Source organism: Corvus kubaryi, unplaced genomic scaffold (genome assembly GCF_017639235.1).
Source record: "Corvus kubaryi isolate FWS band 111438036 unplaced genomic scaffold, C.kubaryi_AGA036_p1.0 split1-37296, whole genome shotgun sequence".
NCBI lineage: Eukaryota > Metazoa > Chordata > Aves > Passeriformes > Corvidae > Corvus > Corvus kubaryi.
The window spans coordinates 9,932,248-9,956,336 of NW_024582075.1; the positions used below are offsets into that span (position 1 = coordinate 9,932,248).

At 37.1% G+C, this 24,089-nt stretch overlaps 1 protein-coding gene across 3 annotated transcripts in view; it reads left to right on the top strand.

Annotated features, from left to right (window-relative positions):
- TMEM161B (transmembrane protein 161B) overlaps positions 1 to 24,089 on the top strand; it is a 181,099-nt gene that overhangs the window by 15,369 nt on the left and 141,641 nt on the right. The window lies entirely within an intron of this gene.

Below are 24,089 nucleotides of genomic sequence, written 5' to 3' on the forward strand. Positions count from 1 at the left end.
CAAAATACACACGCAGGCAAGATATTTGCAATCAAGCTGCCACCATTTCGCAAAGAGGTCTATGTCGTGCATAATCTAAGGGATCAGGAGCCGCATCCTCGAGTCATGTTGTTACCTCCTACTGAAATGGATTTTTCCCCCCTTTCTTCTTCCTCCTTACACTGCGCTGGAAATTGCAGAAGGCTTTACATCTTCATAGAAGCTAAGGAGTCTTTCGTGAAAACGAAGCGATTTACAATGCAAATAGGGGCCTGTAAAAGGATGGATGCTCCTCTCTCCTAACGCAACTTGACTCAACATATTAGCTGGTTTTTATTTTCTGGTATTAACAGACGAATTGTTGGCTATCCCTCCCGGAAATTACTGGCTGAAACAAAAAGTTCAGAATAAACTTTGAAGGCAAGAAATCGCTTTTGGAAGTTATTAGCTGCACATACATACAGACATACTTACATAAAAGGATGACATTTTAAAGCAGCACTAGTGCTCTTGGAGGAAACAACATGTTTGCCAGAAAGAATCTGGATTGTAGCAAGGACTAAAAAAAAAAAAAAAAAAAAAAAATTTAAAAAAGCTTTGAGGGAAGCGAGTTGTTATCTTTGGTTATCTAGCTGTATGAGTGTTTTGGTCTTCATAAAGCTAGATAACCGAAAGTAAAAACTCCTTCAAGATCATCGTACAGCATGTGAAAATGAAAGACTGCTGCGAGAGACAGTAATAATCGAGATGAGTCAGGAATGCTTATTGAATCTAACATTTTTACAGCTGAAGATGAGACTGGAGGAACTTAAATGGCATATTTATTCCAAAATATGAAGCTGTCGCATGGCACAGAATGGATATCTACCCGCTGCAGAGAGAACATGGTACTGATGGTAAACAATGTATGTGCAAATATTGCTGTTGAATAAATAAATAGAAACCCAGAACAGTCAACGTTCAACCGGACTAAGAGGATATACATGATTTCTTTTTCTATTAGAAACCTAATGCTGAGTTTCATTTTGCGAAGTGATTCATTGCAATGAAATGGCCTAAAAAATAAAGGTGGTTGCTGGTGATGATGAAGATGGTGGTGCTGATAACACAGAGCTGACTACTGAACTGAGGAAAAAAAGAAACCAAAACAGAAAAGCAACAAACCAACTCAAAACCTGTCTGTGTGCATCTGAGTCAAGGCATCGAGGTTACTTTCAAATTATATGAACGCCGTCTTTCAGAAAAAGTTTACACAGAAGTGCAGACAAGCTTAATAATTTATATCTACTTAGAACGCGGCGGAGCTGGACAAAGATGGGGGGAAAAAAATAATGGCCGATTTTTTTTTTCCTCTATTCAAAACGAGAGCATAGATGCTTCTCTGTTTCGTGAGGGTTTCCTTGAGGAAGCTACTGAAGCAGAAAGACATGATGCAGACGAGATCGCCTCCCCCCTGTCAAAGTGTTAAAAAATGTTCTGTGCCTTGCTCTGCGCCTAGCATTGGAAATGAAAGTGACATTTACTCCAAAACCCACGTGTGCGCCTCCTCTCTTTTTGTTTAAGGATGATCAGATCTATCCGGGAAACAGCTCTGGCATCCCATACCGAAATAATTAGGACGTATACAGACCTGACAAAAACACGGGGGGGGGGGGGGGGGCAGGGGGGAAGGGTGGAGGGGAGGGGATGGAGAAGCGGAGGGTCTGTCTTGCCTAATTGATTCCGTTAAACGACGTGCAGGAGATGTGAACAGCTGGGCGCTCCCATTCCCACGCTCAGGGCAAATGGCAGCGCCGTGCCCGGGCGGCCGGTGACAGACAGCCCGGCGGGGGCCGGGGCCGGGGGAGCCCATCGCCAGCACCCGCGAGAGCATTTCCCACCCGCTGCCATCCCAGAAATGCTGGACGAGGGGACGGGGCTGCAGAACACGCCTTCCGCGAGAGAAGGGCGGAACTTGAGCCGGGGCGGAACTTGCACCCTTCTCCCGCGGAGGGCGCGGAGGGACGCGGATTTTGGTCCCGATGGAGGAAGGGAAGGCCAGGGCAGGCGTGTCGGGATGCCCCTGCAAGAGTCCTCTGTTTTTATCTTTATAATTATGGCGGCTTAGGCGCCTCTCGCAGCGAAATCGAGAAGGATTAATTGCTCGGGGTAACGTATTTCCTTTGGACTTGACCTAAACGTCTTCCCAGAGGCACACTGGAATATGATACTGTGCTAGTAACCGAACATTCTCCACGGCAGATTAAAACAAGATCAGCGATAAGGGAATGGGGCTCAGTGGTCTCCATCCGTCTGGGGCAAACCTCTGCACGCCGCTTTTAATAGTTATTGAATTTTCTTTTGTATTTTCACTTCGTTGTTGAACTGCTTATAAAACGTATTGGTTTGGGGCTTACAGTGGGAATATTCACCTTCACGCCACACACTGCACTGTAAGAAGGATGCAGCAGGCGTACTCTGTAGCTAAACCAAAGAATTTTGCCTCAAAAGTTACCCCATCCTCACTGTAGCTGTTAAAGCAACCTTAGTTTCGGCCAGAGGTTCCCGCCCGGTGGTTGCCGGCAGTGCCGACCGGGACCCCGGCCAGGCTCTTTTGAGGTTAAACCTCCGTTTTGGCTGCGCTACATGTGCCAAAGTTTTACTGCTGCAGCGCCCGGCGAGGGGAGCTGTGTTTATTTACGTCGGAACCGTGTTTGAGCCATCAGCCTTTCACCGCAAAATGCCCGCCCCTCATTTACTGCTTGTCTAGGGGTGCTGTTTACCTAGAGCCATTGTCTACTAAATTAACATTTACATGACAAAGTGCGCGGCTTTCTTTCTCAACGAGCTTCAATTAAGGCGATAAGCTGTTTTCTGGGGAAACCCATTGTTTACTTAGGCATGAATAGTGTCAATTTACTTAAGCTGTTGCTTGCGTCTTGGTCTTCAGTGTAAATTTGTGAAGGAAAACATCAGAGAAAAATAGCAGCATTATAATCGCGTGTTGGCCATTGTCATCTTAAATTGTTTTGTACCTTATTAATGTCACGTGACTATCAATCAAAATATCGCTGGCTATTACTGCTATTATTAATATTACTACTCCTACTCCTTCACTCCTTCATTTCTCTGCACCTTTTCTCCTACACAGTAAACTTCTAACTTGGGAAAAGACAGCGTATGGAAATGTGGTAGCAGGCCCTCATTTTTATGCTTTAAGAGGCTCATGCAGCAAGTAACTAGGAAAGGTAATCCTTCCCTAGGATTACCTACCTGTTAAGTGTTGTTCCCTCAAATCTTGTAGGAGAAAAAAGTCAGTCTATCAAGCAAAGGAAAAGCTTTATGTAATGGGATGAAAAACCAAACCCAAACACAGAAAGCTGAAATTTCAGTGCCCAGTTCTCTCCAAGCTACTTCTAGCACTGAAGGAGACCGGATCAAGTTTATTTAGCATACCAGTGCATTGTAAAATAGTTGGAAGGTAGTTGCAGGTTGCGTGAGTGTGCATGTTAATTAGCAGGGACTGGAGCTTATTCTTTGTGAAAAGAGAACAGCAGATTGCTGTGCAAGGCCAATGTTAAAAAGGCAGCTGAATTTAACACCATCTGGAAGAAAAGATCCCTTCACAACTTTCTCACACCGTCAGACAAAACTAGTGTCTCTTGTTCTGAGCCCTTGTCTATGCAACCATACAATACTGAGTCATTATACTTTTGCTGAGAGAAAATTTGAGAACACAATATGGGTAACCGGTGAATGACCAAGTTTCATTATGCCCGCTTAAGTCGATTGAAATCTACGTCTAGAGCTATGAATGGCAGCATTGTTTTCCTCACCGGGGCTGTACTAAATGTCAGCACAGTGTAAAGAAAAACTTGAAGTCTGCAAATAACTTACCAGATCTCAATTATAATATTTTCCCACACTAGAACTAATATAATTGCTAGTGCCTACAATGCCTGAAGTACAACAAAAAAAGACGGAGGAAAAAAAATTAGTTCATTTACAAGTTATTTCAGCCAGACAAACACTTAGATTTTCTTAAAATGAGTTCAGCACATAGAGTTGAATAATCACTTCCTGAAAAGTTCAAGCAACCAAACTGCTTCTTAAGAAATTTAAAAAATAAACTGTGCAAACTAACTTGTATTCAGCAACCATTTTAACCCTCCAGCTTGGGACTGATGAAATATTAGTAGACGTACTTTACAGTACACAGATCACTTTTTCTGAGTCTAGCAGATGATTTCTTCTTTAAAGTTTAGCAGAAATGGCACAAGCAAAGCAATGGGAAATGTATTTCTCCAGGAGCTGGAGGAAAGCCAGCAGGGCACCTCAGTGTTGACACAGGTACCAGAAGAACAGTTTTCAGTTCTCTCAATTTTTAACTACTGCTTTTTTACCCTCACTTTATAATGGTTTCTGTTATGAGTGCTGTTCAGGTCAGTCCTCTGCTTAGCATTCATGCACAGTGCAGACTAGGAAACAGTTCAAATGCATGGTGAGGGGTTAGTTGTGTGGGCTTTGTTAGAATGTCTGTGTTTTAAACCTGAGTGACCAAGATTCTGCCTGTGATTCATAAAGCATGGTACAGTTCCTGGCATAGAAACTTGAAATGGTGAGCAACTACCCTTGTGCTGAATAACACATCCCTTCAGCAGCTCCACTTATTGCACTTCCTAGCAGTTCCGCTGCCTACAGCGCTGGACACTGGGAATGCTGGTTCATGGGGCAGGCAGAGGTCTGGTGGGGTAACTGGGCAGGCATTGGTGTGAGATAAATTCTTTTCTGACTTTCTCATGCAACCACTTGTGAGTGAGGGGCAGCTGGGGCCTTCTGGATCTGGAACAGAAAGAGGGCAGCACAGGCAGTTGATAGGGAGATTTAAAGAGGAGCCAGGCCTTCACCAGTTCCCTGCCTGCTGTACAAAACCTGGCAGCTGTTGGAGAAGGGAGTTCCTTTCACGTATCAAAGAAGAGTTGTTTGTATGAGTGGACATATTCATGTGCCCACCTCCCCTTTCCTGAAGTTTCCATTAATATGCAATGGCATGGGGTAGATTCATAATTTTGTTTCAATTAAAACAGGTGGTGTGAAATATTTCATTTTGTAGAGAAGCCAAGGACACACTGCCTGTTTGGCCAGATCCCTCCCTTCCTATGTGAATTAAAAATTGTTTTCTGTTTTCTTTTGTCTAGAAGGATGGGTGTATGTGCATAACTGTCCCACCGAGGCAGGATGGAAAAAGTCCGTTTAAATTTTTAAAGCATACACCCATTCCATAGATTGCTCACCCTGGAGTAAGCACATTTATTACCCCTTACGCCCTCCATTATATTAATTTAGAAGAAAGAAAATGTCAGACTTTGACGATTAGATTTCCTATTTAAATGGCAAGTGCATGAGGTAAATATTAGGGCATTTCTTATCGCCCTTTCTGGGAGTGGGAAAGGAGGGGAAAGGAGGAGACAGGAGCCCTTTGTGACTGTGCTTTTGCCTGTCAACAGTTACCTGGTTTTTTCTTCCTGAAGCTCTCACTTGTGTAAAAACAGATAATTATAAAGATACATTTTTGTCTGTATACATATACATCCACAGTTTATGGTGTAAAGCTGCTGTGACCCTCTCAGGGTCAGAGTCTGACATGGATGAACTTGTGCCATCCACTTTGTGGGGATCAGGACTGAGTCTGACACCAAGCTGTACGGCCTGACTTTAGGGATATATGCAGCAATGCAGTGGAAAGAGAATGTGGTGTTCAGTCTGTGTCTTTAAATCTAATACTCAGAAAGCTACTTTCCCTCTAATTCCATACAACTAATGCTAATCCATGCTTGCGGGAGTGGGAAAGATAGAGGAGAGGGGACAGAAATTCCCCTGGCAAACGAGGAGGCTGCGTTGGGCCCGCGGGTTCCCTGCCAGGCCGAAAGCCCCTCCACGTCCCCCCAAGCCGATCCTGCTGGTTTGAAGCCCAAGCCACGGGCCCAGATCCACGGTGGCGCCGCCGAAAAGCATCCCTAGCGCCCGCAGCCTCAGACCAGCCGAGGAGATTACGCGGTCCAGTCTCCGGGCTCGGTTCCCGCTGCGCGGCGGCCACTCTGATTGGAGTTTCCCAGGAGACCGGTGGCGGCGCGCACGGGATGCGGCGGGATGCATCGGTCCGGGGCTCTGTGTCTCTCCTCTTCCCGCTAGTACCTAGCCGGTGCAACCCCGCCCGGCCTCATCCCCTGTGCCCTCTTTCCGGCCGCGTGGCTGCATTACCGCTGTGAAATGTCGTGAGCGGTAACCTCTAATTAGCACTGCCCGCCGAGGAGCCGCCTCTGGCGGCAGCCAGCGCCCTCTTCCCCCTGTTTCGAAGTAACTGAGTTACTATCGCGACTGATGCGCCGCGCCGGTGTGTTCCTCCGACGAGGCAGGTTCCAAAAAAAAAAAAAAAAAGGGGTCCAGGTCTTAAGCAGTTACTAAAGCCCATTAATGACATCGTGCATGGACATTTAAACTTGTTGTAAGTTGCAGAAAGGATTAAGAAGAAACCACGCTGTGCAGGGCTAATGATACCATCTTGGCTCCGCAGCATTGTCAGGTGCAGCTCAACCCGCCTGCAGTGGTGACTGCCCTGCGCCCCTCACTGCAGTGTCATGTCGCAAGAGCTGCTCTGCATAGGCCACTAAAAGGCTCTTTGGAGGGCCCTGCAGTTACCTGATACTCAAGGTGCTTTGCTGTTACTTAAAAATCCATAACCACCTGCCTTTGAAATTTCTGTGCCTGGCCTACACCATAAAAACACGTTTTAAAAGTGGTTTGTGCCAGAATGGTAAACACTCACATTTAATGTAGGAAAAACCATGGAATGCACTGAGATCAGGGCAAAACTGATCTTTCTCCTCCAGGTGTAGATGCTTTGTTGCCATATTTCTCAGTTCCTTCAGCTCTTACTTAAATCTGAGGCATAGAATCCTAGAATGGCCTAAATTGGAAGGTACCCACAAGGATCATTGAAGTCTAGCTCCTGGAACTGCCCAGGACAGGCCCAAGATTCACACCATGACTAACAGTGAATGGGTATTCATTCTTCCTAAACATGGATGGTTTAAATATCTATGCTGAAGTGCAGTGTTTGACAAGAACCCAGATCTTCCTCATTTGCTAAATGACTATTATGGCTCTGATGGTACTGTGAGGTGAGTGAGCAAGGTTGCAGAAGGGAGCAAGATCAGCACACCCATGTAAAAAAGAAAGTATGGAAACTGCCAGTGCACAGGAAATTGTGATAAGGAATCACCTTCTGCTTAGCCTTTTGACCTCCAGTTTGTACCTCAGCATGGAGAAAGTAAAAGCCGGGTCAAAATGAACTTTGTGAGTAAATGACTATGCAAGACAGTCAGCAGTTTGTCTTCTTTAGGGTCTTATAAGAGTTTGTTGGGAAAAATTAATATTCTGTGCTTTAGGTCAAAAATGGGTAGGTCTATTTTTGACTCAAATAGCAGCAACATTTCACCTTTTGAAAAAGAACCTTTATAGTCTGAATGGATCATTTTCCCTTCAGAATAAACCCTATGTCAGTGAAGAGGGACATATAATAGTTATTTAACTATGATTTTTTAAAAAGATGTCTCTTCAGTTACATTTATTCTGTTAATACTGTCAGTTGTCTGAAAGGGACATTAACATAAAAAATACTCCAGTATCATTGTCATGTAGAATACAATCTTTAAGAAACAAGATTTTAGGGTGTAATAAAATAGTACAATTATCATCAGATTAAGACTACTAGCTTCATGTAATTGGAATCTAACATACAGTAACTTTGTATGAGAAAGCTGGAGTCAGTAACAGAAAACCTTCACAGCAAGGATGGTATCACACATATGCAGTTTCCTCTCACCTGTCTTAATTCAGCAGCAGTTTCAGCTAATTCAGTTACTTTTACCTATTCAGTGGTACATCAGAATAGGTAAAACTAGCTTTCTTTCATATATACATATATATATATGAATTAATGTCTTTAGCTATTTTTTGTCACAGAAAACGATTGCTGCTGTAGCATCTCAGAATTCACTGTAGGTGTTTAGGAAAGTACAGGCTGGTGGTAGTACAGGCTGAAACAGAGCCAGAGATAATTCTTCACTTATTTTTCCACATTAGATAATTGTTTCAAAATAGACGATTTATACCTTCTTCTCTATGGCTGTAATTGGTATAAGCATACATTGTAGAGATTCCTGTTCAGCTGAGTACTTGGGATTTTATGAGTTACCAATGTTTTACCAGTGGGCATAAATATATTTTTGGGAAATTTATGAATATAAATTTTATGTTTTCCTTTAAATTCCCATAATTCTCATCTGGCTGGGCTCATATAACAGCTATGTAGATCCTCTTTTATGTACATGGACACAGTTGGCATATGCAAACTTGTGACTTTGAATCTGGAAACCTATGATCTGTGTCATTATTTGCATCGTCATGAATTGAATTTACTATGTTCCATCGTATCCATACACTCTACCTCATTTGTCTCCAAAAGATCTTTTGCAGCCTAGTTAATTTTGTGATTCTCTGAGTCTGTGACTTCATGTGCTGAGGGAAGATCCATAGTTAATGCAGTTGCATAGTACAGATCCTTAACACAGTTATCAGGAGTTAGTCACCTCTGTCCCCAGTCTGTGAGTATTGACACTACAAAAAACTTCCATTTCTTCCCTGCATTGTCCTTTATCACTGATGATTGGTGGGATAGACTAAACTACACAAAATCAGGTAGCCATTTAATGAAATTGTAATTAATTTGACAGCTCCCACAGTAGCTGGAGGAGAGAGACTCTGGGATGATATTGTAAATGACATTTAAATTTAAATTTTCTTCCAGTCTTGCAGGCATAATACTTTATTTCCTATAGAATGGTTTAATTCCTAGTCTGTGTTCAAATATTTTCTTAAAATAAAACTGAGAAGAGAAAGCGATTATTTGCTTTCATCTTTTAAAAATAATTCATCATATACAGCTATGTAGTATATTAACATCTTGCATAGCACTGTATTATTAAGTTAATCTAATGCCCAGAGTCATTACACACATTCCTGGATGTCCTTCTGATATCTCTCCAGTCCACAGGATTTTGAAGTGCAATTATGTAATTTTTTTTACTGATAAATAAATTTCTATAATTGTAGTTGAAATACCACTGAAATTCACAAAACCATTGCATCTAAATAATATATTATGCATTTCTTAATTATTTATCAAGACTAATTCAAAATAAGTGTAGGGAAAAGCATACATTTATTTTTAAATAGTACCTTTTCTGTACCAGGTCAAAAAATGTTCCACATATCAAAAGAGAGAGAGAACAAAGTTTCCATCCTTAAATGTAACGAGTTTGTTTTGGATTAATAATATTGCAACAATGGTGCCGTTCTTACTGTGAACTTGCAATTAATTATAATATATTTTGGCTAATACATAGAATTTCTATTAATAGGAAGACAAGAAGGGAAGAGTTAATATGGGTGAAAGGTGAGTGTATGTAACAGTAAGAGGAGAACAGCAGTTTTAACTTACACTGAGGAACAGTGAGGAGATGGCAAGATTTTAGTGGCTATGGATTTAACAGGGAGTGTTAGAGATACATCAGTAATTGCAAAATTAAAACAATGGGTTACATGTGTTTTCAAGTCAGTATTCAGTGCTAAATGTGTAAAGCCTCAATAAGCAGCATGGTGGTTATTAGAAGCACTAGGCTGTTCTGAGGGGTACCATTTAGCTATACTTGCAAAACAACTTTATTTTCAGTCTCACCCAAATTTTAAATCTAGACTGGGTCCTAATCATCAGATAGAAATCATCACAGGCATCATCAGATCTCAGTGTACACACAATAGTTTTTATTTTCCCTTTTCAGAACAGACCTTTATCTGGCTGCTAATGAAATACAGGAGACTGATTGCAGAAAGCCTGCAAGGGCATATTTACTGTACCAGATATAGCAAGCCCCATTTGGTGCATTAGCATTTAGTCATTTTATGCAAATTTAGTGAGAAAATTACTCCTGTATATGATTTAATATGCATCAGCGATAACTCATAATGTCCTTATAAGAAGAAAGAAATTAAAAATTCATTAGAAAACTAGACTAGTGATGCTACATGGTTAAAACATTATTAAAGCATATTTCAGTGTTTTGCTTACACTAGTGTTCTCATCATGGTGCCACCATTTCATGACAAAGAATATAGACGAGAAAACGTTCAACTTAAAATGTCTGCTGGCACACATCACTGGATTTGTATGTCACTAAACAATGAATGAGCATAGCCTTGAATACCAACTATTTAATTAGCACTTTCGCCAGCCATGCATAGAAAACAGCTCATTTACATGTGTCATGCTTACTGATTATTCCCACAAAATCTACTGGGTTTTTTTTAATGTATATTGCATTGCATTTATTGTATGCCAACACAAGAAAATCAAAGCATCTGTTATTATCTTAAAAACCTTGAAATTCAGAAATAGAATTAAAACATGTAAAGTTTTATTTCTCTTCTACATATATTTTAATTATTTAATTTAACCTTAAGTGTGGCATAAAAGACTGGATACAACTAATAATTAAGAACTTCAAAGGGTAACAGAAACCCCCTAACAGTCTGCAGTTTAATTAAAGGCTATTATTATAAACCTCTTGAACATGGAGCTACATTTAATGGCAAGTGGTGACTTGTAAATGCTTCATTTGAAAGGTACCACTCCTGTTCTAAACACTGTTGATAGACAGTGCTGTAAATTCTCCCAGCAAAAGTCTCCATTTGGTGCATAAATGAGATACATTTTTAAAATATTTCTGTCACTTCGAAAGTATACAATTTTGAAGTATTTTGCTTAGAAATAGTCACATGTTTTGCTCATGTCTCTCAACATCTGCAAAATGAATAGAGTATCATTGAAGAGATGTGCCAGTTCATAGAAATGAAAGTGAGCCATTTGATCACATTTTGCTAATAGCAAACAGTAATACAGCATACATTCCCTGACTGTAAACACAAACATAAGGTACTATATATAACACAAAGGTTTAATTTCTCAGTGAAATTTAAAACATTAATCCAATTTCATCTATGGAAAAGTAAACTTGTGTATATTTTATGAATATGTCGCAAGCAGTATATAATCAAGTATATCTGGGAATGTAGGCTAAAAGGCCTATCAAATAAAAACATGTTGTACTGACTCCCAGTCATTGAGCCCAATCCTGTAAAGTGCCTGCTTTTCAGGCAGTCTTTATTGTCTTATGGTGTCTTTTAAATTCAGCATCTCCTATAATTAGGAGCTGCTAAAACAGAGTTTCAGGTTCACCCTATACAATTGGTATTTCTCACAAATGGATACAATCTTCTATGTTTTCACTTTTAAACTGGATTTTGATCTGGTTTTAATATGTTTTAATGCCTTAGCTCCCTCAGGTGAAGCCCAATCCTGTGTCTAATTTGCCACAAGTTACATAGTGTTAAACATCAAAAGATATTTGAATCTCAGGTGCAAAATGATGAGTTCACCTAAAAATGACCTAAAGAACATGCACTTTTAATGTTCTAATAATTAAAGAAAATAATCATGATCCCCCCCCTTTCCCCCCCCAAAATAGCTTAAATAATTACAGACACTTTAGTAATATTAAGGAATTTTATTATCTTGGTCTATGAATACAGAATTTAAAATCTGAATTTACTTATTTACTAATAATTTGGAGTGTGCAAAAGAAAAAGCTCATGCTACTATATTTGGAGATACTATAGAAACTTGTGGGAAAAGTAAATGACTAAGCATAATTAAAACAGGTTAGCAATATTTTATGGAAACCACAATGTAAGATTTAATGTGTTAAAAAAAGGTAATGAACATATGAATGGCAAAAATATCTGAAACACAAATAAATATTCAATAGATACAGATACTGAGTAATAGAAAGAGACCAAAGGGTAAAGAGAACAAGTTACAGGGATAAAATTTGACTTAAAAAGAAAAAAATAAAGACAAAAACAAAGTTAGAAATAGCAGCAATGCCTTATATGCAGTATATGTAAAAGCATCCTGTTGGGAACCCATAATTTTGACATAGGAATATTAGACTACCTAGAATATAACTCACCATTAAAAAAGACCTATGATAAGTCAAACCGAGAAGATACAGAGAATAGAAGAGGAAAACTGGTAAAGTAACAAAATGGAGGCATTTCTTCAGAAGAAAAGCTTGCGAGAAGCGACTAAGCTAATGGATGATCAAGGGAAAGATGTGTGGGTGCTTGGATAAGGAATAATTCCAGCAACCAAAGGCTTGCATTATGTGGGTCATTTTTTGTATGCACTCAGAGTTTTCTTTGACATTAAACAAAGCCTGGCCAATAAAACATAAAACACAATGTAACATGCTGATGTGATGGACTATGTGCCTAGGAAAGGTAAATAAGAATATGAGCACAGGAGATCATTGTCTGAGTATCTGAAAAAATTCCTAGTGAGGAGGTGGATGGTGGGTTAGATTGAAAGGAAATAATGTTAACTCCATAGCCTGAGCCCTTTAGACCTGGAGTGAAGAACACTCCAGAGAAGTTACTGCAGGTTACAATCCTGTGTTCTTGAGAGGATTGACTAGATCACCTCTTAGATCTTTTTTCATCTCTAAATTTTTATGATTAGGTAGTTATATGATTCAAGGTGATGCTTTTGCCTAAGGGTAAATTTTCAAATAAAATGTTTCCTAAAGATAAATGTGGATAGTTCGTCTGCATACTCATTTTGAGAAGCACACATAATAGACACTTACCAAGATAGTGTTTGTTGCCCTGACACCATCACCGTAGTAATAGGAATACAAACACTATCTTGAAATACAAATTTAAAAAATCAGAAATTAAAAGGGTTGGCTTAAGATGCATAGCTTTATGCTGAAGATCCCGAAGGTCTAATTATATTAGATATTGGCACATTCCTTTCATTTATTTGACATAGGTAGATATCTATTGCCTTAGCCTTTTTTTCACAGTTTCCTGTAATACAGTGTGTGAATTATTCCTTTCTGTGAGCGTGTTACAAATATAGCATATTGCATATGATTATATTATGGTCTATAGCAACATGCTTACAAATAAAATGGTCAAAAAATGTATCTTTAAATTTTTGTGGTTTAGACAGCTTGCACTGCCCTTTAAAGACGCTTGCATCTTTCTACTGAAGTCAATGAGTGATGTTGGTACTATTGCAAAATCAAGATCTCTTTATGAATGTCTGTAGAACGTTAAAATTACTGAGTGTCAAATAATTTATAAGTTATTGTCTTTGAGTAGACACTGACAGAATACCAGGCCAGGTTACTTTCAGAGGGGCCTGCCCGGGTTTCATCCTTAATTTTCAGTTTGAACATGGCATGAACATTCAGCCACTTTGTTCAATAAGAAGGATATAGTTCAGCCTGCCAAATTCAAGCACTTTGACAGAATGATATGAGAGCTGATTTGGTGTCTCTGAGTTGTTCTCTATGTCTTACTGGCACCATCACTGCCGTGCACCATTTATAGTCATACGTATATACATATATCTATATCTATATCTATTTTTCTATATTTATACACATATATATATGCACATATATATGTAAAATATATATACTATATGCAATATAGATGATACTGTATATACAATATAGATGAACTACCTAGAGAGCTTTTACTCCAGAGTAGAATTTCTTTGTGTCATTGTTTGCTAAATTAGAGAGAAAAAAGACTTTTCAAAAATAATAGAAATCATATTTTTAAAAAAATGGGGTAAAAAAGAGCTGTCAACACCAAATCACAGAATCACAGTATCAGAGAATATTCTGAATTGGAAAGGAATCCATTTTAACATTTTTTTTTCCTTATAATTTCCAATACTAACTAGGTATGATGAAGTCAGTGGGTTATCCTGTATGTTTTCTTACATGGTCTTTTTTGCTCAAATACTGCCATGCCATTTCATGATGCCAGCTATATCTTGGTGTGTATTAGATGTCACAAAGGGTTGGTGCAAGTGTGAGTATAGCCTTGACATGATCTGTCTCTTGCAGTTTATCCACAGTCCTTTTCTTGCTTTCCCTTTCTTAGATATTCTGTGCTTGCTGTCTTTTCCTCCATACCAGTGCAGAGGAGGATTTGGCTGTCAGAAGTAAACACAGAGAGCAAACACATATTTGCTGCTCTTGGAATGCGAGCTTTGCTGTCCTTTAGGGCAACTAAGTGAGAAGAAGAGCTTTCTGCAATGGGGGTATCAGTGTTAGAAATCAGCCTTTACAAACCAGGACATTGCCTGACCTACTGACTTTGGTTGTCCCCAGTGAGGTTAATAGAATTAATTCATATTTGCCATGATTTAAAATGAGAACAGAATCAAACAATTTTTATTCTTCCCTCAAGTTTGCCAGCCTGTTTTGCTAAAAATAATACCACTAATAATAATCCTTCATGCATTTTTGCAGTATTTAAATAAGAATTAAGGTTGTAAAGTTTGTTTTCTAGGGCCAACCTAAGTATGGTAGGGGATTGCAGAAGTAAGATTGTCAAAAAATAGGCCCGTATATATTATGTACATCCAGTTTCTCTGGTTGGTTCACTCTACCAAAGAGCAGGAAAGGATAAGTAGTACTTATAGAGGAAAAAATGTGCAGTGATGAATAAAATTAGAACCTCTTCAGCCAATCAGAATATAAAGCATTGCAAAGCCAAGAATAAACATTTTACAGCAATTGAAGATATCTGCACAATAATTTACAATAAGAAGTCAATTTTATTATAATTTTGCTGTGAAGACTCATTCTACTATGTATTTGTGAAATTTATTTTTCATAATCTAGGTTAAAGCTCCAGATAAATTTGTATTTAGTATATCATAGATTTGGGTAGAAATGGATTATTACAATAAAGTTTGTAGAGTTTTGGAAGTGTTGTTCCAAAATGCTAAGGTCTGAAACTTAGTAAGTAAAGAAAAAGGTCTTTTTTTTTTCCTTGAGTAAATTGAACAAAATGTCCTGATTTGTGGTTTTGCTGCATGATTTCTCTTCAAATAAGGTATAAAATGTGCGTATAAATTAGTAATAAGCCTTTCTGTACAATAAGTTTGGGGCAGATTATAGATGGATAAACTATATTTTAACAAATATTTCACAAAACAAGCAATTTAGTCTTTCTCACAAAGGCAGAAAACTTATTGAAGGAAATAACATCAAATCTCCCTTAACCAGTTAAGAATATGGGAAGAATTCTAATATCTTTTTAAACTTGTCTTTGTATGATAATTGTGATGTAAAATACTCCATAAAATGTAAATTTCAAGTAGCAATGGAATAAAATGTAGAATTATGGAGTATTCTAAAATATGAAAATGTGATCTGTTGATCTTAACTTATAAATCAGGATGAAAACAAAACCCGTTTCCTATCTTTATTTGCACAGATATTGCAAGTAATACAGCATCCTTACAAAATGCTTAGCATGTATGTCTGTGTATGTGAGGAATTATATGTGTAGTCTCCTATGTTTACATTAATGTAGAAGATGTACAGGTATACATATACAGAGAGAAGGCACTTCATATATCAAATTCTTCATAAATGCTTATTAATAATAAAATAAGGTACACTTGATTGTGAAGCTCACTGCTTGGAGGCTTTTATTATTTTTTTTTAAGAAGGGTGATCTCTCAACTCTGCAACTGTCTTTCAGAAGACCTTGAGAGATGACCTTCCATCACCAAAATTATATGTCTTTTTAAAATTTATTTTCTATATATTAAGAAAGCTTGAGGGAATTATTATTCTTTCAAAATATTTTTTTTTTAATTTGAAATTCTCCATGAAGGACTTAAATGGACATATTTTCACTGGGAAATTTATCATTTGCCATCAGCTTGAGTCAAAAATGGGCACAACTGAGTTGGTGCTGCAGGTATCTAACTTGGACTTTATTTATACACATATAATTAAGGAATATTCAGAATTGTTTACAAATGAAGGTTTTTAGTATGCTTTAAATGTGTACATCTGCTGTATTATTTTGCCAAAATGAATCTTCTGTTTAGACATGGCCTCGAAGCACAGATGGATCAAGAGCATATTCAGCACTGCTTAGGAACTAATTTGGACCTTGCTCTGATTTTATGTTTTATCATTCTGAGTACTGGAAACTGCATTTTTTTTCTATGTTATCTTCAGATTTCGGTGACAACTCTCTCTTCAGTGAAGAGTTCTATAGCAATTTGCCAGCTAGTAGTATGATGACATTAGACAAGTAAAGAAGTTGAAAGCAGAGCAACTTGGACAGCAAAATAAATTTGAGTCAATTACACACGAACATTTTTACTTAGTTTGAGAAGTCAGGTGATTTCAATAACTAAGAGACATTTTAAGAAGAAGTGTCTTTGACTTTTGGATTAAGAGCTGCTAGATGTAAAGTTTCAATAGATTATTTAAGAGAACTATGGAAATCTAAATATTCCTATTAATGGTCCCAATAGTTTGGTATGAGAGAAACAGTTGTCCAACTTAATGTAAAATTAGGAAGCCTTAGGGTCGGTGTTCTTCAGTTCAAGTATTCCCAGAAAGCAGAACTCCTGATTTGCATTGGCAGTTAACTCCTAGTTAAATAGATCATCTTCACTAAGTTTCAAACAAGCAAAAGCTTATGCAAGCCTAACTTGTATGTCAGTGTCTCATCTGATCAAAAACTTTATTAAAATTCACCAAACCTTCTTATCCTGAAATTCATTCCAGAGAAGCATCTTTGGAGATCTTCTGAATAAAATCAAGAATTATTAGATAAATGTTCATTTAGAAAGCAATGTACTCTCCTCTAGATATTAGTTTAGTTAAAGATAAAATTAAAATAAAATATTTATCTGCAATGATTATTAGAAAGGCCATCTGCTTTTGGAAAGCCTAGATACTACTTATTTTAGAAAAACATGATAAATAAATTGAATAAATCTACACAGACTATTTTTTCTCCAGCGAATTTCAGCAAATTTATTGAAGCAGACAAGGAAAATTCTCAATCTGAAGTTACTCTAAAGCACAGCTGACCTCCAGGCAACTGGTAAAATGATTTTGTACTTCATACATACAGTGGTGGTTTTCAGAACTATAAATTTTTTTGATAATTTTTCAGTAAGGATCACAACTGAAATTGGATTTCAGGGTAAGGGTGACAACTGTATCAGTAACTTATATAACAAAAAAAGTAAGTGCTGAATCTCCCTGGCACTAGGGTCAAGCACTGAATTTGGCATACCTTCACTAAAAGCCTATATCAGTATAACCTTTATGCCAAGTCTATCCAGGAAATTCATCTTCAAAAACAAGAATCAGAAAGAAATTTTCTTAAGAATCAGTTTGGGGTGCATTAGACTACCTTACTCCTAAGTTTGACCATTTAAGACCAGTCCCATATTGATCTGTTTTAGTTCAATCTTGATGGCTCGACTGAGGATTTTACATCTTTGTAAGCAAATTCTGAAATTAAGTCATAGTAAATGCTTTATACTTTTTAAAATTGATTCTTTCTCTCTCACTCTCTTTCTCTCTTTTCTCTCTGTCTCTAAATTTTAAATAAAGGTCTGTAATGAAGGGAAAAGAACCCAGCCAAATGTGGTGTGCATAGGTTAGGTAGATCAACTGTAGTTCTCAAAACATTCATGCTCTGGCCAGGTTAATTCCTGCCTCCCCTTCTCCCCTCAGGACCAAGCAAAGATACACCCCTACGAAAAGCTAACTGCCTCTGTGATATGCTGGTTTTAACAGAAGCTGAGACTGTTCAGCATCTTGTAGTAGACACTCAGCGGCTGAAAAACCATCATTTCCTTTCTCAAATGCAGGGGAAAGAACAATAAAGTAAAATCTCAAGAACCAGTCAATGTTCCCTCAAGGAAATTTCTTTTCTGACCCAAATCCAGCAATCAGTGAAACGTTGTGTAGGACATCAGGAATTTCTGACAGAACAACCTGCAGATAAAACCTGACTGTTCCTTTTTGAGGTTTAATACCAATTTCCACAAAACCAGAATAGATCTGGAAAACAGGTAAGTGGGAGCTTTTTAGTTGACTGCCATCAGTGGAGCTGGGATATGCTTCCATTTTCCATCCAAGAATCTCAGTCTTCTGACAGGGCACCTCGAAGAGATTCATGTGAATATGAGCAAATACTACACAGTGGACAATCAGTCAGCTCTGTTACTGGATGGTCAAACCTCCCATCAATCTGGGAGACCTTAGATGGTGCATTCCCTATGTAGGCAGAAAGTGGGGGTTGTTTTACAACTGAGTCAAGTTTTTAATTCCTGATCTTTTCTTGGTGCTGAACCCTTTATCCTAAACACTGCACAGAGATATACACTCTTTTTCTATAGTGGGCTATATCCTTGCCCTAACAAGAAGGACATGCTCTTTAAGTTTTAGTTTACTAGATGAAATATGAAAATAACCAAATAATTCTGCTTTGCATTTGTGATTATTATTATACACAAATTCTGTATGTCAAAAAAATGGTCCTGGACGTACAGTAAATGTCAAGATTTGTATTTGATTTGCTTTTTGTAAATATTGTTGTAGTTTACTAGTGAGCAATGAAGTGGCTTTTCTATCTCCTAATTATGAAATGTACTATGTCAGTATCTAAACTCTTGCAGTATTGATGATAAAACAATCAAGCACAGAACCTAAATGCTGAGCTGCAGGGTATCAGAAAATACCCTGGATATTTGCTATATGTGGTGCTATTCTGCCTTTTACTGAAGGATTCTTCCTTTCACTGGGAATAAGCATTGTGTCTTTGTTGAATGAGGCCAGAAGAGAAGAACATAAAAATGGAAGTGCTTAAGAACATATCTAACAGAAAAAAAAAATTACTTTTGAAAACTTTCATGTCTGCTGAGGCATTTTGATTTTCCTCAGGAAAAAAAAAGAAACCAAAATTTTGGTCTTACTGTTATTAAAACATATCTCTCTGCATTATAATATTGTTTCATGTTGTTGAAGGTGAGGTTCCTTCTCTCCTGTCTAACCAAGTTCTACACATGTCATTGTAGTTGCATAGCTGAAGTGCCTGTACACCAAACAATCTTGTATGTAAAGGAAAATAACAGTACTGCAAGACTTTTAAGGAAATGTGTTGCAAGATTTGCGTGTGGGAATACCTGATATTACAATTAGACTTTAAAATGCCAAAAAAAGAAATAATGCGAAACTTACTTTTTTGATTAAATTCTAGAACTTAGATGATTTTGCAGTTGCATTTGTGTTCTAGAAACACAAACTCTTATTTCTCACAAAGGAAATAATCAGAAATGGCTTTAAATGACAGAAAGAAATCAAAAGGAGTTGAAAAATTATGACAATTCAAATGATAATTGAGCATGCTAGTTAGCATAGTTTAACCTAGGTATAATACAATAAATGCTAAATCCAAGAAAAAAATTCTCTTTATTGCAGTAATACCTGGAATACGACTTCAAATTTAATTTCTTTGTGTAGACATATCCTTGCCTAAGTTAATCAGAAAGCTAAGCACCATTTTCCCATTTTTTCCAGTTCCTCAATTTACATATTCACTTTTATCAGTATGGACAACAGAATTAAGTCAAGACTGGTGACTAGTGTAGAAAAAATGTAGCTGAGTAATAAATTCTATTATGACAATGAGCAATTTAAGCAAACCCATTGATTCCTCTGCTCAGAAAGTTGGCAGATTCTCAGCCTATGCAAACAAAGAGCTAAGAAACATTACGTCTCTCTTGATTTTAAAAAGTGATTTTAGTCACCGTCAAGTTTGGCAATGTTTTCTGGTAGTCTGTAGTGAAAACTGAAATCAAGTCTGGATTTCTAAATTGCCATCTATTATTCTATACAGATAGCATACCCAGTAGTGCAGACCTCAATTTCTGCATTAGTTTTATTTTTTTAAGCTTACATCCCTCTATTGATAACATTTGATTCTCCCTGCACAGCACTTCTGTACAAAGAGCAGAGTCCCTATATTTTTCAATTGAAAGTTTGAAATTGCTGTGGCCATTTTAACTCATTAAAAGAGCTTGTTCTGAGCCTGAACCTAAATGATAAAAAAGAAAACAAGTATCTCCAAGAAAACAAAAGCAAGCAAACTAACAAAGAAAAAATGCCCCCCTGCCCCCCAACCCAAATATCAACCAGAAAAACCACAAAATAAATCCTGCTTATTTGCTTTATCAGGTGACTTAATACAGTGGAAAAATATTGTTGGAAACATGCTCACCTAAGACTGCAGTGTACCAATCTAAAATAATGAGAGGAATTATTTTTCTAGTTGAATCACAATATTTTGTGAAGCTTTTTTCAATGTCTGGCATAAAAGAAACTTAAAATTATAGATATTCCAGTTCAGGAGTAAATAAAAAGATTTAAAAATTTGTTGCTTCTGGATATATGTTGTGTCAAAGTTTAATTTCCAAATTAATCTTTCAAAGGAGTGGTTTAGGTATTCTAATATTTCTTCCACTGTATTTAACTCAGTATGTGGAAACTAGAAAGATCATTTTTACATAACGGTGATTTTTCTAACTTTACCAAGTATCAACAGATTTTAAAATTTAAAAATTAATCTCAAAAATGAAACTACAATGTACTAAAATCAGCATATATATCTATCTATTACTAGTTTTAAGCCAATTTCTAAATAGTATATTAAAAAAAAGTGGTATTTTTGAATAGTTAACAGAAAAATACTGCAACATACAATATGAAAATAAATGTTGGTGAATGTGATATTGTCAGTGGTGTGACAGTTGTTTGAAATGAAAAGTACGTAGGAACATTTAAGAATGTAAATTATACCTCTGAAGTAATAACAATTGAAAAGGAATACTTGATAATTGCATTCCTTTTTTAAGCATGAAATGTATGGAACAGAATGTAGCAAAACTCTCCACACAGATAATTGATATGACTTTGTTTTTTCTGTCTGTTTCTCAGTTCACTTATAATCTGATTGTTTTTCCCTATGTACCTGGAAAGTAGTCAAAAGCCAAGGAAAATGCATATGCTTCAGTGTTCCACTTTAGGAGCTCATGCAAAGCCTCCAATTTTGAATCAAGGTGTCATTTATTTCTTGACTTTCTCAAAGACTTTTTCTCTCATTTTGGGTCAAATTGTGACATGGATTTTTAATCAGAATTAGAATTTTCCACTCACTCTAACAGGAGTTTCTGCTAAAAAATCAGTTACCTGGTCAGGATCACTATGAGATTCCTGCAGAAGAAAGAATCTGATGTCTCATAAAAACAGGATGATGTGGTAGCAGTGTGAAAGTTGGGAAATGAAAGAATTGATACAAAATGATACACAGAAATAGAAGCCAAGCTAAAGGCAATGTTTTGGCTGTTGGGTCTTCTTTAGATCGTAAGTGAAAAATTAATATTTTTCTATTTCTTCAGCCAGAGCAAAGCCTCAAAGACTTGCCTCCAATCTAGTTTTGTACTTTAGCGTATGTTTTAAAAAGTAGAGGAATATTGCTGGGGGAAAAGTAACAGAGCAGATCAGAAGAAAGCTGCCATTATTTTTCGTAAGTAGACAGACTCTGAGAACTATACACCCAGAGTTGCTCTAAATTCAGTATTCTGCCCAGGGACACTGCTGGTGAGTAATTAAGACTGCTACTGGCTTAACTAAACCCAATTCTAGACCTAAACATTCCTCTAAATATCACTGTCTCAACATTTCCCTAGTGATAGTGTTTCATGCAGAGGACCTGTTTCAGCCATCCTGACTGTCATGGTATGATATTATGTGCGCATGGAGTTTAATTGAGGTTAAAAGGCAAAATTCTAATCTCATCTGTACAAGGGGTACATCTTGAGTAAAGCTATTAAGTTCAGAGGAGTTACTTTAGATTTACAGCACTGTAAGTAAAAGCTAATAGGGTACATTCACATACGATTTTTTACGCTTGTAAAGGTTACATGCTTGAGCACGTAGGTTTTCTCTTAAATTGGCTTTTGTGTCCCATATTATATCCCTATATAACTTACATATTCCTATAAGTTAGTGGTTTATAATTCATATATAAATGCAAACACTTTAAAATAAGATGTCTTTGAATCTGAGGAGATATTGTGTGGAGAGGAATAAAAATATTAACTTTTTTTCCCAGGTAAGGAATGGCACTCTATTTCTTCTCAGGGAGGTCTTATATGGACTCACCCCTGTAGTATATTTTCTAGCATCCTTTGCTAAAAATGGTTCTGTCTTTGACAGATGTGGCTTTAGGCATGCAGAGGTTGTGACATTCATAGGCATAATGCATGAAAGCCTAAAAACCAGAGGATGCATCTTTCCGATTCCCTCAAAATAAAGTGAGGGAATCACACTGACTTTGTAAGGGTATATGCAGACTTCAGAAGAAACCAAAACATTACTTTTTTAGAGTTATAGTAATGGCCAAAAAACAAAAATACTTGGCACACTTACCATGTGATCTATTCACAATATTGAACAAACCTTAACTAATGTATCAATAAGATAAGTGATTTGACAGGATGTTTTTCCACTTAATATAGCTATGTCTTTGGGTTAAAAAAAAGTATATATACAGTATATGCTATTGAAAAAAATGTGAGAGAACAAAACGCAGCTATGAGTGTTTCCATGACAAAAAATATACAGTGTCATGTGGAAGGCAAGATAAGGAGGGGCCCAGTGGCTTAGGACTATTCTATTTCCTCCTAGGCCTAATTTGTTTCAGTTAGGTTGACTGGAAATCTTTTTGTTGTGTGCTAAAAGGAGCCAATTTTTTAAACTGAGCATAATGTTTTATAGAATAAAAAGGACCAAAGAAAAAACCCCACCAACACTCCTGGAAAGTAGGGAAGTGACCACTTTGAAAGCATGAGACAAAATATTTTGATAGATAAAGAAATCTAGAGCAAAATAAGAAGTGAGATTTAAAATCTCCAAATATAACTGTATTATAAATTTTTGAGATAACCAAATATCTCTCACAGGGGAGAGTGTCACTGGCAAGGGCATGAGGATTACAGTGGGTTTACATTGCAAACAAGGGAAGCACCCAGAAAATGCTCTGGTAGGTAGAAGTGGAAACTAACCCAACTGGCAATGAACCAGGGTTACAGAATGATAACGTACATGTAGCTGACATTCAGAGCTGTTTTTCAAGTACAGTTATTAGGATTCCAGGTTTTGGAATAAATAACCTTGAACAAAAGAAACTGAGGAAAACACCATATATGTATTGAATATCAATACACTGGGGACTAAAATGAATGGTGCTTGCTGAAATGCATATGGCCACCTGAACAAGTTTCTTAAACAAGAATTAGGCTTTGTTTAAGTATTGCCAGCTCTGAAAATGTTATTTTGCATTGATTTTTTACTATTTATTTATAAAATGTAGAGCATAGTTTTTCATAGAATCACTCTCAGTTTAAGTTTGAGATGCTTTTGTGTTTTTTCTGATATTAAAATTTTACTTAAAGATACAGATTGTTTTGGAACGAACTGTAACTTGTACCCCTCATAATTCATGTCAATTCTGCCTATCCATTAATGTCTTAAAGTAACCTACTAGCACACAAACTCTAAAGCAGTGTTATAGTCATCTCTCTGTTACTGGGGTTTAACTGCTCCTTTAAGTAACCTTGTTCAAATACCTGTGTATAGTTGCAGGAGTGAAATAGTCATGGGTGTTGTATAAGAACTCCTGCCATAGAAAGCAAGGCAGACTGCACTTAATAAATGGGATAATTATCAAAACCTGAAAGGAATATTTTAAACTGGATGAACAGAAGTGGTGTTTCTTAAGTTAAGGTACATAATTAAAGTGTAGAAGTCACTTCCAAAAGCAATAACCAGGATGACACTCCAGCAAAGTATTAGATATTCTGTGACAATTCAAGTAGCCACAGTTACGTTATATGAGAAGTCAGCTGCATACAGATAAACAACAAGTCAAATAACAAAACTTTTCCTCTGGACGGGTAACTTCATCATGGGCCATTTCTATTTGTAAATTATTTTTATTCAGTTTAGATAATGCTGGCCAGCCAAAGAGTCAGGACGATC